Raw genomic sequence first — 10,376 nt, 5'->3', positions numbered from 1 at the left:
ATGTAAAAAAGAAAAACCGCATTGATTAAAATACATATAACAAAAATAAATAGACAAATAAAGAAAGTAAATCCGTGAAATTATAATATAAAAGGAACATCTAAATCGCACGCTCGTTCGTGAAAACAAAACCGATTCTATTATAACACACGAAATAGTTATTATTCATAGGATTGCACTTTTTTTAAGGTCCAGACAAGACGTTTGACCTAAATGCTCGAAAACAGAGCGCCTTATACTAAAAAAGACAATCATATTAAGTTATTTAAATGACTGTTAAAGGAGAAAGAAAACAATGATATCGTAGCATTCAAAGAAAAAAAAATCAATGAATGCAAATATTATATTTTCAATATATATTTCTCATACAGGGAACTTGGACTTTCGAAATCGAATTAATGATTAGCCGGAAGTGACCATTGGATATTTTTTTGTTTGTATGTTAGTAGCACCATACGGACGCGTGGTCCAACGATTAGGACCGAGTCCTCTTCTTTCCTCTTCACCTTAAAATGGTAAGAAAAACCACACGTCCGTGTCTAATGACATCCCAGGATGACGATGGATATACGTATATATATATAAGAAACCCACTATGGTCTCGATATCTTAGAATACAGCAGGTCTGGTAAAATAAGAAGCCAGACGGAACGAGACTTCACCCCGTTTTTTTCTCGTTCTTATTATTTCCCATCGTTTTTCTTTCTGGTTCCTGAACCCGTTAGATAAATAATAATATAACAACAGCATTACCATGCATTGGGTGAGTGATTTTTCTCGTCTTTACGTAGTAAATGCTACCTTGAAATGGATGTGTCGTCTCTGGAATGAATGTCGTGCGTTTTTAGCTCTTGTGTAAACGTTATAGAAACAACTAATTTGATACTAGTTGGATTTTTTAGTACATGTGTGTATGTGTGAAAGATATTCGTTTTACATTTGAAATAAGTGATTTTGCGTGTGATTTGTAGAAGTGTTTGATGATTCGGCCGGTATGGTAAATATATGTATAATTTTTTTCCCCATGCATTTTACGATCTATGAGTTATCTTGAAGCAATTTGAATGAAACAAACCGATGGTTACCTTCCGTAGAAATCTCTACGTGACAGCTAATGTTAATTCGTTAAATTGCGTAGATCCCGTTTTAAGAGTTAGTGAGACAAAACTGATATAATTAGCTAATGTAATGGTACATAACAATAAAAGTCCGTTATAATGGCAATTAACAATTACGAAGGAAATTATCGTTATAAGAGACTTTTCGTTATGAACGGATTTCCATCTTTAGCTCTGTGAAGTTATAAAATTGTTGAAAACAACTGACTTTTTTTCTGCGTAAAAACGTCTATTAGACAGTTTCTTTCCAATACTAACAAATGAACGGAACTCTAGTGATGAAATTGATTTTTGGTCCACGGCAGTTAATTATCTAAGTTATTTTTGCGTAGAACTTTATATTATGAAAGTAATTTAGTCGACCAACTTAATAAATAAAAGTCTCAATTAAATATGTTACCGCTCACTTTCATGGCTGTATGGACCCCTCTACATTTACCCGCTAATATCGGAAAGTTTTTCCGCACTATTTTTTCAGTCATTCGGAAACGAATCGAAAGTGCAAGTTTTTTTCCAAATTGTCTATTAGTCACTGGTAGAGACAAAAGTAGAATAATTTCACCCTCTAATCCATGTGTATAGTGGAGAAGCCAAAAAATAAGAAAAAGAGGGGGGGGGGGAAGAGTTAAATATTTTCGACTTTTCTGTGTCCAGTATTGGATTAGCTCCATGTGATGAGAGAAAAAAATATGAAATTTTAGAGAAAAAACTATAAAAATAATTATATAAAAATAGTTTTTTTTCTGCCAAATTTTGGAGAAAAAAAGTGATTACCACATCGTGACTGTGGTTTGACGAGTTGCCATAACTAATGTGGACATAATTATCGCGAAAAAATATGCCAACTCGCCGATGATCCCGAATCATATCCTTTGTTATCGGATTTCGGACAGGAATCACCGGCCTCTAACTGGCTGGCCAACGTCCGAATTTCGGATATTGACCCGGTTGACCAAAGCCACTTAAATATTACCCAGTTGACCAGGCCAATGTCCGAAATTCGGACTTTGACTGGCCCAATATGTCGATTCCTATATGTGTGTATCACTAAGATATGGACATTGAGATTCCTTTGTTCGTTAGGGTTGCCACAGCTAACCGTAATAATTATGGTTAGCTATGACTTATTATAAATTACCATAATTATCACAAAAGAATGCGCCAATGCGGCGATGACTCGGAATCTTTTTTTTTTTTTTTGAAACCGAGCACAACTCAGGTCTATCGCCATAGGCAATTTACTACCTAGTGAGTTGTGCCGGAAGGGTAAGTGTGTGTACCTAATAGTCTGAGTGCGTATCTAGTGTTGTGAATGATTTTTCAGTGCTGCCATCTATATCTCAGAAGTGAAGTGAGTGATGTGTAGTGACTGAATATTTGTACTGTTTGTAGGACTGTTGCTCTCTGTGGTGAGACTTTTTAATGGGGAGATCGGCTCGCATTTGCGCCTTGAAGTTGGGAACCACTGAAAACCAACTTCAGCCGACCACCACTGTGGCGACGGTGGGGCTCGAACCCGGGTCCCCGCGATGCGATTCCGTCACTATGACCACTCGACCACCACAGCGGCGATGACCCGGAATCATAGGGATCGATATATAGGGATGCATAGGGCCAGCTAAAAAGATGAAAGCCCGAATTTTGGACGTTGGTCGGGTCAATTGGACTGGCCATTTCGCGAAGTGGCCAACTTCGGGCTTGGCAGTAACATATATATATATATATATATATATATATATCAGTTTTTAATTAATGCGTAATATGAGCAGCATATGTGAGACGAGGCTAATTGAATTTTAGCTAATGTTGCGTAGCAATAGTCCGTTTCATGAAAAATATTGTTTTCTTGAAAAGAACGTGCATAATGAAATTATTCTCCCAATGAGCATAATCTTTAGTTAATTAACTCTTTTGATTTATGCTATGTACCTCTTGCGTACTGTCCTTGTTGCCGGATTACGACTGCAATGTGATAACTGAGTAGTAGAGAATAAAGCTTAATTGAATAAATATTTGCGTCAAAAATCCACAAATATAACGTATATAAACGATACTCCCATAAGAATATAATGAATTTTGTGCTTTTCCTTTTCTTTTTCTTTGTAAACCTGTTAGCACACAAAAGCTTGGAAAGTATGTTTCTCGTGTGATATTATAGTATTTTAAGTTCCATTACTTTTATCTGCCACAAGCACTAATGTTACAGTGACAAAACTTTGCGGTAGAAAAAATAAGTAGGAAACAAAAGTTAATGAAATATTTCTCTTGTGAACCGTACTAAACGATTTTCATTAAAATACACCAATGTTCTGAACATCATGATTCAATCATTTTCATTTTAATGTAAATTGTTCATTGTATTTCTCTAAGGTTGAGAATTACAACTTATACACTGTATTTAAAAATATATAAATTCAAGAAACTAGTGCTTTGAATTAGTCATGATCAATACAAGGATCATTGAACCTTCATGTAAAACTGTCGTGAAGCATCGAATAACAAACTCGGAGTTTCTTAACATGGACCTATGAGTGCTGATCGGTAACCATCTAGATCCATCAGACAACTAGTATTAAGGGAGTTAACTATTATAACATAATATTTTAAGCATTTTAGTTCAGTTATAAAACATTTTTAATACAGGGTGTCCTTTGAGTGCTAATGCGGCCTTTATCTCATCAACCGTCCACTGTAGAGGTATAGTTTCCATTCAAAAAATGCTCAAAATGCGTTCAAAAATTGCCCTGTACTAGTTTTCAGAGTGAAAATGCAGTGTGTAACAAAAGAAAAAGGCTAAACTTTTATACGTTCCCCCGTCTTTGAACTTCCAATTAGAAAGTTGTTGCCCTGTCTCTCCCAAGGCAAATGAAAAAAAAGTCGAAGTTTTTAAATACAATATTCACTGAGATATTCGAATTCAAACATCGGAGAAAAGTTTATAAAGGACATCATGAATGAGAGAAACGTGTTGTCCGTTAGTTTTCGCTATTCTTGTTGAATGCGTGATTAGCACTTTTTTCATATCATATTACAAGAGCTCTGGGTCACATTTTAGCATCCTGAACTTTCCCTGATCCGCTGTTTATAGCCGAAACCGCTATGTTCCCTAACTGTTTAGAGCAGCGTATTATTGAGCGATATCAGTATTGTGCCCAGTCCCGATGGTTCATTCCAAATTACGACTTCGGGAAAAAATAAAAATAAATGGAATTTATACTTTCATTTAATTGGTCGAAATACTTTCAAACACTAAACTCATCTTTAACATAATTTTTTTTCCTCTATAACAGTTCAATCAGATAATATACAATAAAAGGGTCATCATAACGAACGAGTATCGCTAATAACGAGAATCTCGCTATGACATAGACCAGCGGTTCTCAACCGGTGCTCCGCGGAGCCCTAAGGGCTCCGTGTGAACTCCCAAGGGGCTCCGCGGCAGCTCGAAAAAATACAAAAAAAAAACAGTAAATTCGGAAAAAATAATTATAAGTATTTTTGAATAATAATATATTAAATCAGTAACTCTTGAATGAATGAAAAATAGGCCTAACGGGCTCCTCCACAGAAATTATATACCAGAAAGGGCTCCGCAAGTCAAGAAAGGTTGAGAACCGCTGACATAGACATAAGATTAATTTGGTAATATTATATCTATGAGATATCCTATAGTGATTTGCAAGTGATTGCCAAAACGCTAATGTTAAAGATACAGAGAATATTCGGTTATAGCGAGTTGTTAATTAGTAATCATTCGCTATAACGTCTATGTAATTCTCAAAAATGCTCGCTTTTCTGTCTATTTTTTCAAGAATTGAACATGATGACTTTATCATGGCACATGCTGCTCGTGCAAATAACTCTCAAATTCTTCCTACAAATAATGGACACAGTAAATTTGTCTAGTAAAATTGTTCCGTTGGCCAACTAAATCGCTTTTATAACGCGAAATTCTATGAATAAAATGTCTCACACTCAGAGAATCAACAGCTGAGACCAAAAATCAATGTCATGACTAGAATTCTGTTCGTTCGTTAATATTAGCATGAAATGACGTAAAAAACACGATTTAAGGCAGATGAAGTAGCAATTTTCTACAGTTTCATCACCTGCAAAAAAACTGATATTCGTTTAAAACGAGAAGTCCTTTGTAATGATAGTTTTGCTCATGATTGTGAATCGTCGTTATAATGGATTTTCACTGTATATTTTAGTATAGATCAATGAAATTTTTCTCTATGTGGAAATTTGTTATAATAATTGTTATTATTCGTAAAGGAATTTGTTTACTACTTGAAGACAACGAGCGCGTATATGCAAATCATTTCTGAACGAATACCGTATATCAAAATTAAGTTATATTGCAGTAGCATCTATTACAATTATTAAAAGTATGTGACCCATTCAATCAATATATTATTAGCGAAAATTTAATATTAAAAACATGACAAAAATTCATTCGCTTTTCCAACTGAACCGCCCGATAATTTATGTAATATAAATTGGTTGATCATATAATCGATCCAAATCTCATTCATTTTCGAAGTTTCTACACACTGGAGCTATCGGGTAAAAAGCGAATTAACCGTTCACAGGTGTGAAAAATTCACATGGAAAAAAAAATTCACGTGACCAAAACAGGGAAACAAATCCATATTTAATGTTATATCACATCGGTTATGAAAAGTGGAATGATTTTCCTATTCATTTTTCTTGTTATAACTATTCCGTGCAATGAATGAAGCGTGTGAAAAAAGGAAGTCAGGGAAAAGTCGCGTGATCCTAAGCAGAAGAGTTTTTATTACTACCCTCAAGGATTTCCTGGATTAATTCTTCCTGTTATGTAATGGAATATCTTAAAAGAGATCTTTTTGTAAAATCAATAGATCTCGTGACGAGTTAATCAATTCGTTTTTCAGGAAGATATACACATTGAGGTGAATCTCGCCACGTTTTTCAGATCAGGGAAAGATGATACTTTTAGAAATAATTTGTGTCTAAAGAGGGAAAATGTGCTGTTTGATATGTGCGTGTGGAATGAATTAGGAAGCTCGCGTGAATCAAGGAGAAAAAAATTAGTACATTATTTTATTGAATTTACCGATAGATTTGGTTCTCTGATGATGATATTTTTTATGAGTGAACTGTCTTTGCTAACTTATATATTTAAGAATTTTTTGTGAATACATTTTGATTCTATCATCTCGTATATATTGAATCCGGGTGTATATTTTGAAGCCACCAATTCGATAAATTAAAACAATAACGAATCATAGGAATAGACAAATGTACCGAATCCCAATAAATTCAAAATAAAACGCCTTTATGAAGAAATAGAGCTCTAATTTGTGTGTGTGAATAATGACTTCCGATTTCATTGCGTGCTTCATGCGTGTTCTATTTATTAGCGTTTCTCGACCTATGGGTCGCGGACCAGAGGCGGTCTGTGACGATGACAAAGGTGGCCGTAGGCAGACTTGATAATTTACTTCCAAAACAAATGTAAAATTCTTCAATTGGTGTAATTGGTGTATTAGTAATACCCTTATGGGTTCAAATAAAAATTACAGCTTCATACTTGACGTCACTGTACTCCATCGGGGGAAAATGCGAAAAATTGTGTGTAAATATCACTAATTCTAGCCAAAAATGCGATTTATGACAAATTTGCTAAATATTGCAAAATTTGCAGGAAAATAAAAATAAAGGACTGCTGCAGAAAAACTGTAGAAAAAAAGATGTATTTTTTGGAAAAAAAAACCATTCATCATATATGGACTTGGCGACTATATTTCATTATAAAATACGGTAAGCTAGGATCACTCTACGGATCAAGTACGGCATAATACGGGGCATCGTCGATTGTCACCAAAAATGTTGTTATAAGTGTTGGCTAAACGTAATCATAAATCAACAATAGTTGCTAAAATTGCTGAAAAATTACAAATGCTTAGGAAATGAAGGACTGCTAGAAATCGCTGCTAATTTAATGTAGCCTTAATTATCATATTCCTTATAAATTATAAAACTATCATCATTAACGAGTTTAGTGAGCATTACAAATTCAAATAAGCTTCATTGAGGAAAAACGGGACAAATATATAAAATAGTCGGAACAAGCAAAAATCTGGTCATTCTGACAGTCCCGTACAATATGTTGTAAGTTTGTGTTCCCTCGAATTGTGTCAGATATATTTACTAGTCCTCAGATTCAGATTCACTTCTCTAGATCATGTGGGGTCTTCAACCGTTTTCGAACCACGCGAGCACCTTCTATGCTCTTCATGAAATAAAAACACCCATATGTAGCACTAAAATTGTTCAAACTCAAACCAGAATATTGATAATGATAGCGACCGCGTTCGACATGAATGGGGTATTTATTCAATTGAATTGATGAGTCGACCGTTAAAAGAAAATTTGACTAAAGCATCAATCACTCTATGGAATCTTCCGTGAGTACAGTATAATTCCTCGTAGGGATGTCTAGGAGGTGTATGCTTGGTTTAATGGTAGTGAGCACTGTAGCCTCTGTGCCTATGTTTTAAAAACATAATTTGTGTGTGTGTGTGTTTTTTTATATTTATCTCCAAATTTTTGTGGAATTAGGAATTAAATCAAAGATTTTTTAAGGAATGGGAGGTGATTTGTGATTTTCGCCTGCTAACTCACTTTTGATGGATAAGATGATGTTAAGCTGAGCTCAGGGCCGGATCTTGAACACTGGGAACTATGCGGCCGTAGAAGGCACCACAGATGGGGGGGGGAGGGGCTGATATTTTAGGGCTCCAACTGAAGAGAGATGATTTATCAGATTTTCCTGGGAGCCAACTGAAGGGGACTAGCGATTTGTTATCACCGAAATATTATTCGCTCACATTTGAAAAATGTCCAGAACTGGCCCTGATTAAGCTGGGGCCCTTGGGATCGTTCAACTAGGAGTTCGTGAGGGACATTGTGATCTGCATTTGCTCTACAGATCTCGTTTTTCGAATGAAATAAATGGTTAGAAGTCTTTTTTAAATAGCAACTAAGGGATTTGTTTTCTAATTGTTAGTTTAATGCTCCCCGTGGTGGTCATGAGCAAGCACTCTTTCACTCACTGTCTTGTACATTCGTATCACTACACGTTCTTACAGCACCACTTTGGTGAGAGTTTATATCAAATAATGATAAAAAACAGTGAACTGGATAGGACTGAAGGCGGTTTCTGCTTCCCGGTATCGAGCCGTGCATGCAAGCCGATCTCCCCATTAAAAAAAAAACCTCTCCACAGAAAGTAACAGACTTGCAACAGTATAAATATTCAATTTTCATACTTCACGCATAGTTCGGAAAATAGATGGCAGCACTAAAATTCACGCACAACACAAGATACGCACTTCGACGGTTAAGTGCACATGCAAGATTTCGGCACCACTGGTTCGGCAATTTCACAAATTGCTCTCAGTTTGAAAAAAATAAATTTAATTGGATTATCAATGAAGTATAAAAAATTTTTCTTAAAATGTATGTATTTGATTAAAAAGTAATAGGCGTCTTCTGCAACATATTTTGAAGCCAAGAGGTACCGAGGCTATGAAATGCTGCAAGTGAAGAAAATAATTGATTTGTGAAAAAAAAATTCTGAATTTTTGCGCTACAAATTTCGTTGAATATGATAGCAATGATAAAATATAATCTGATCTCTTTTATAGGTAACTCTGACATTCCTCACAATTTGGTGTCTTACCTTGGTGAACGCTGGAGGAGCTACCGGAGGTGGAGGCGGAGGAGGTTGGGATGCCGTAGGTTGGCCTGCCGAAATGACTGGAGGAGGCGGTGGAGGTTGGGACACTGGCGGAGGTTCGACAAAAGGTGACAACGGAGGTGGGCAACAAATCACTGTTCTAGCGATACCCCTGACGTTGACGGCAACTGCCAGTGGTGGAGGTAGTAGCGGCGGTGGAAAAGGTGGAGGCGGAGGTAAAGGTGGTGGTACGAGTAAAGGCTGGAGCTCGGGCGGTGGTGGTGGTGGTGGAGGATGGATGATGAGTGGCGGAGGCGGAAAAGGTGGTAGCTCGGGAGGTTGGAGCAGTGGTGGTGGTGGTGGTAAAGGAAGCGGCGGAGGAAAAGGTAGCAACGGCGGTGGAGGCAACAGTGGCGGTGGTGTTACGTTGTTGACTTTCACTATTCCCACATCCAGTAATGGCGGAGGAGGAGGAAAAGGTGGTGGTGGAAGTAGCGGAAAAGGTAGTGGAGGAGGAGGTTGGAGCTCTGGTGGTGGAGGAGGTGGAAAAGGTAGTGGAGGAGGAGGATGGAGCTCAGGTGGTGGCGGCGGTGGAAAAGGCAGTGGAGGAGGAGGAGGAGGAGGTTGGAGCTCAGGTGGTGGAGGCGGTGGAAAAGGAAGTGGAGGAGGAGGTTGGAGCTCAGGTGGTGGAGGCGGTGGAAAAGGTAGCGGAGGAGGAGGTTGGAGCTCAGGTGGCGGTGGAGGCAATGGAAAAGGTAGCGGAGGAGGTGGAGGATGGATGGCTGGAGGAGGTGGTGGTGGTGGTAACGGATGGTGGTAAAGTAAGTTATATTTCTGTTCAGAATATTTTAAAAAATAGTTTTCGTTTTCTTATATAGGAAATTGCATTTCTCATTCACTCATTTATGTTTCAGAAAATATCCCATTCGATAAAATCTGGCCTGATGTTAAAGAGGTCATATGCAGCCCAAAATCTCCTTACCAGCAACTGTGCGAGGAACTAGGGCCGTACCTTTAAGATCTCACACATGATGGACGTTTCCTTAAGGAGTCACTAAATGAAGATACTCTCGGTGCTGTCGACGCTGCAATCGCAAGATACAAGTCATTTTGTAATCGGAATAGCCGGCCTATGATTTTAAAAAGTGATTTTGTAATATTCATTATTTATTATGACAGAGGGAATAAAACATTTCGATAAACAATTGAAATCATTCTTTTTAATTTTTTTCGAAAGTTTTGTTAAAAAAGATACATGAAAAAAGCTAGCGAGAAAAGAAATACTAGTTAAGAGGCACCGAGCCTACATTACATTACAGCGACATCGGCGCTTACAGATATATATGGGTATTATAGAATACCTTTTATTCAAGAAATATTCAAATATAACACATAAGTCATCAAAATTGCGAAAGAGGCGATCCATTTACAATATTAACACTTGTATAAAGAATCATTAAATTCACGTTAAAGTAGAGTACTGAATGTGCATGATACCAAAGCGTCTTGCCATGTTGATTAAATTGCTA

The 10,376-nt window shown here is 36.9% G+C and overlaps 1 long non-coding RNA gene across 3 annotated transcripts; it reads left to right on the top strand.

Moving 5' to 3' along the window:
• The first annotated feature begins 624 nt into the window (after positions 1-624).
• Positions 625-10,058, top strand: LOC149071206 (uncharacterized). 3 transcript variants are annotated; one of them, XR_016194702.1, is made up of 3 exons: positions 625-763; positions 8,816-8,987; positions 9,762-10,058. It is a non-coding gene; the product is annotated as an uncharacterized LOC149071206 (long non-coding RNA). The 3 variants fall into 3 exon arrangements; XR_016194701.1 differs by lacking the exon at positions 625-763 and adding an exon at positions 801-992; XR_016194703.1 differs by lacking the exon at positions 625-763 and adding an exon at positions 801-997.
• The last annotated feature ends 318 nt before the right edge of the window (positions 10,059-10,376 follow it).

Source organism: Pholcus phalangioides, unplaced genomic scaffold (assembly GCF_987345545.1).
Source record: "Pholcus phalangioides strain wild (caught in Gottingen) unplaced genomic scaffold, Ppha-v1.0 ptg000019l_1, whole genome shotgun sequence".
NCBI lineage: Eukaryota > Metazoa > Arthropoda > Arachnida > Araneae > Pholcidae > Pholcus > Pholcus phalangioides.
Note: the sequence above shows the minus strand (reverse complement) of the source record. Positions and strands in the feature narration are given on the sequence as shown.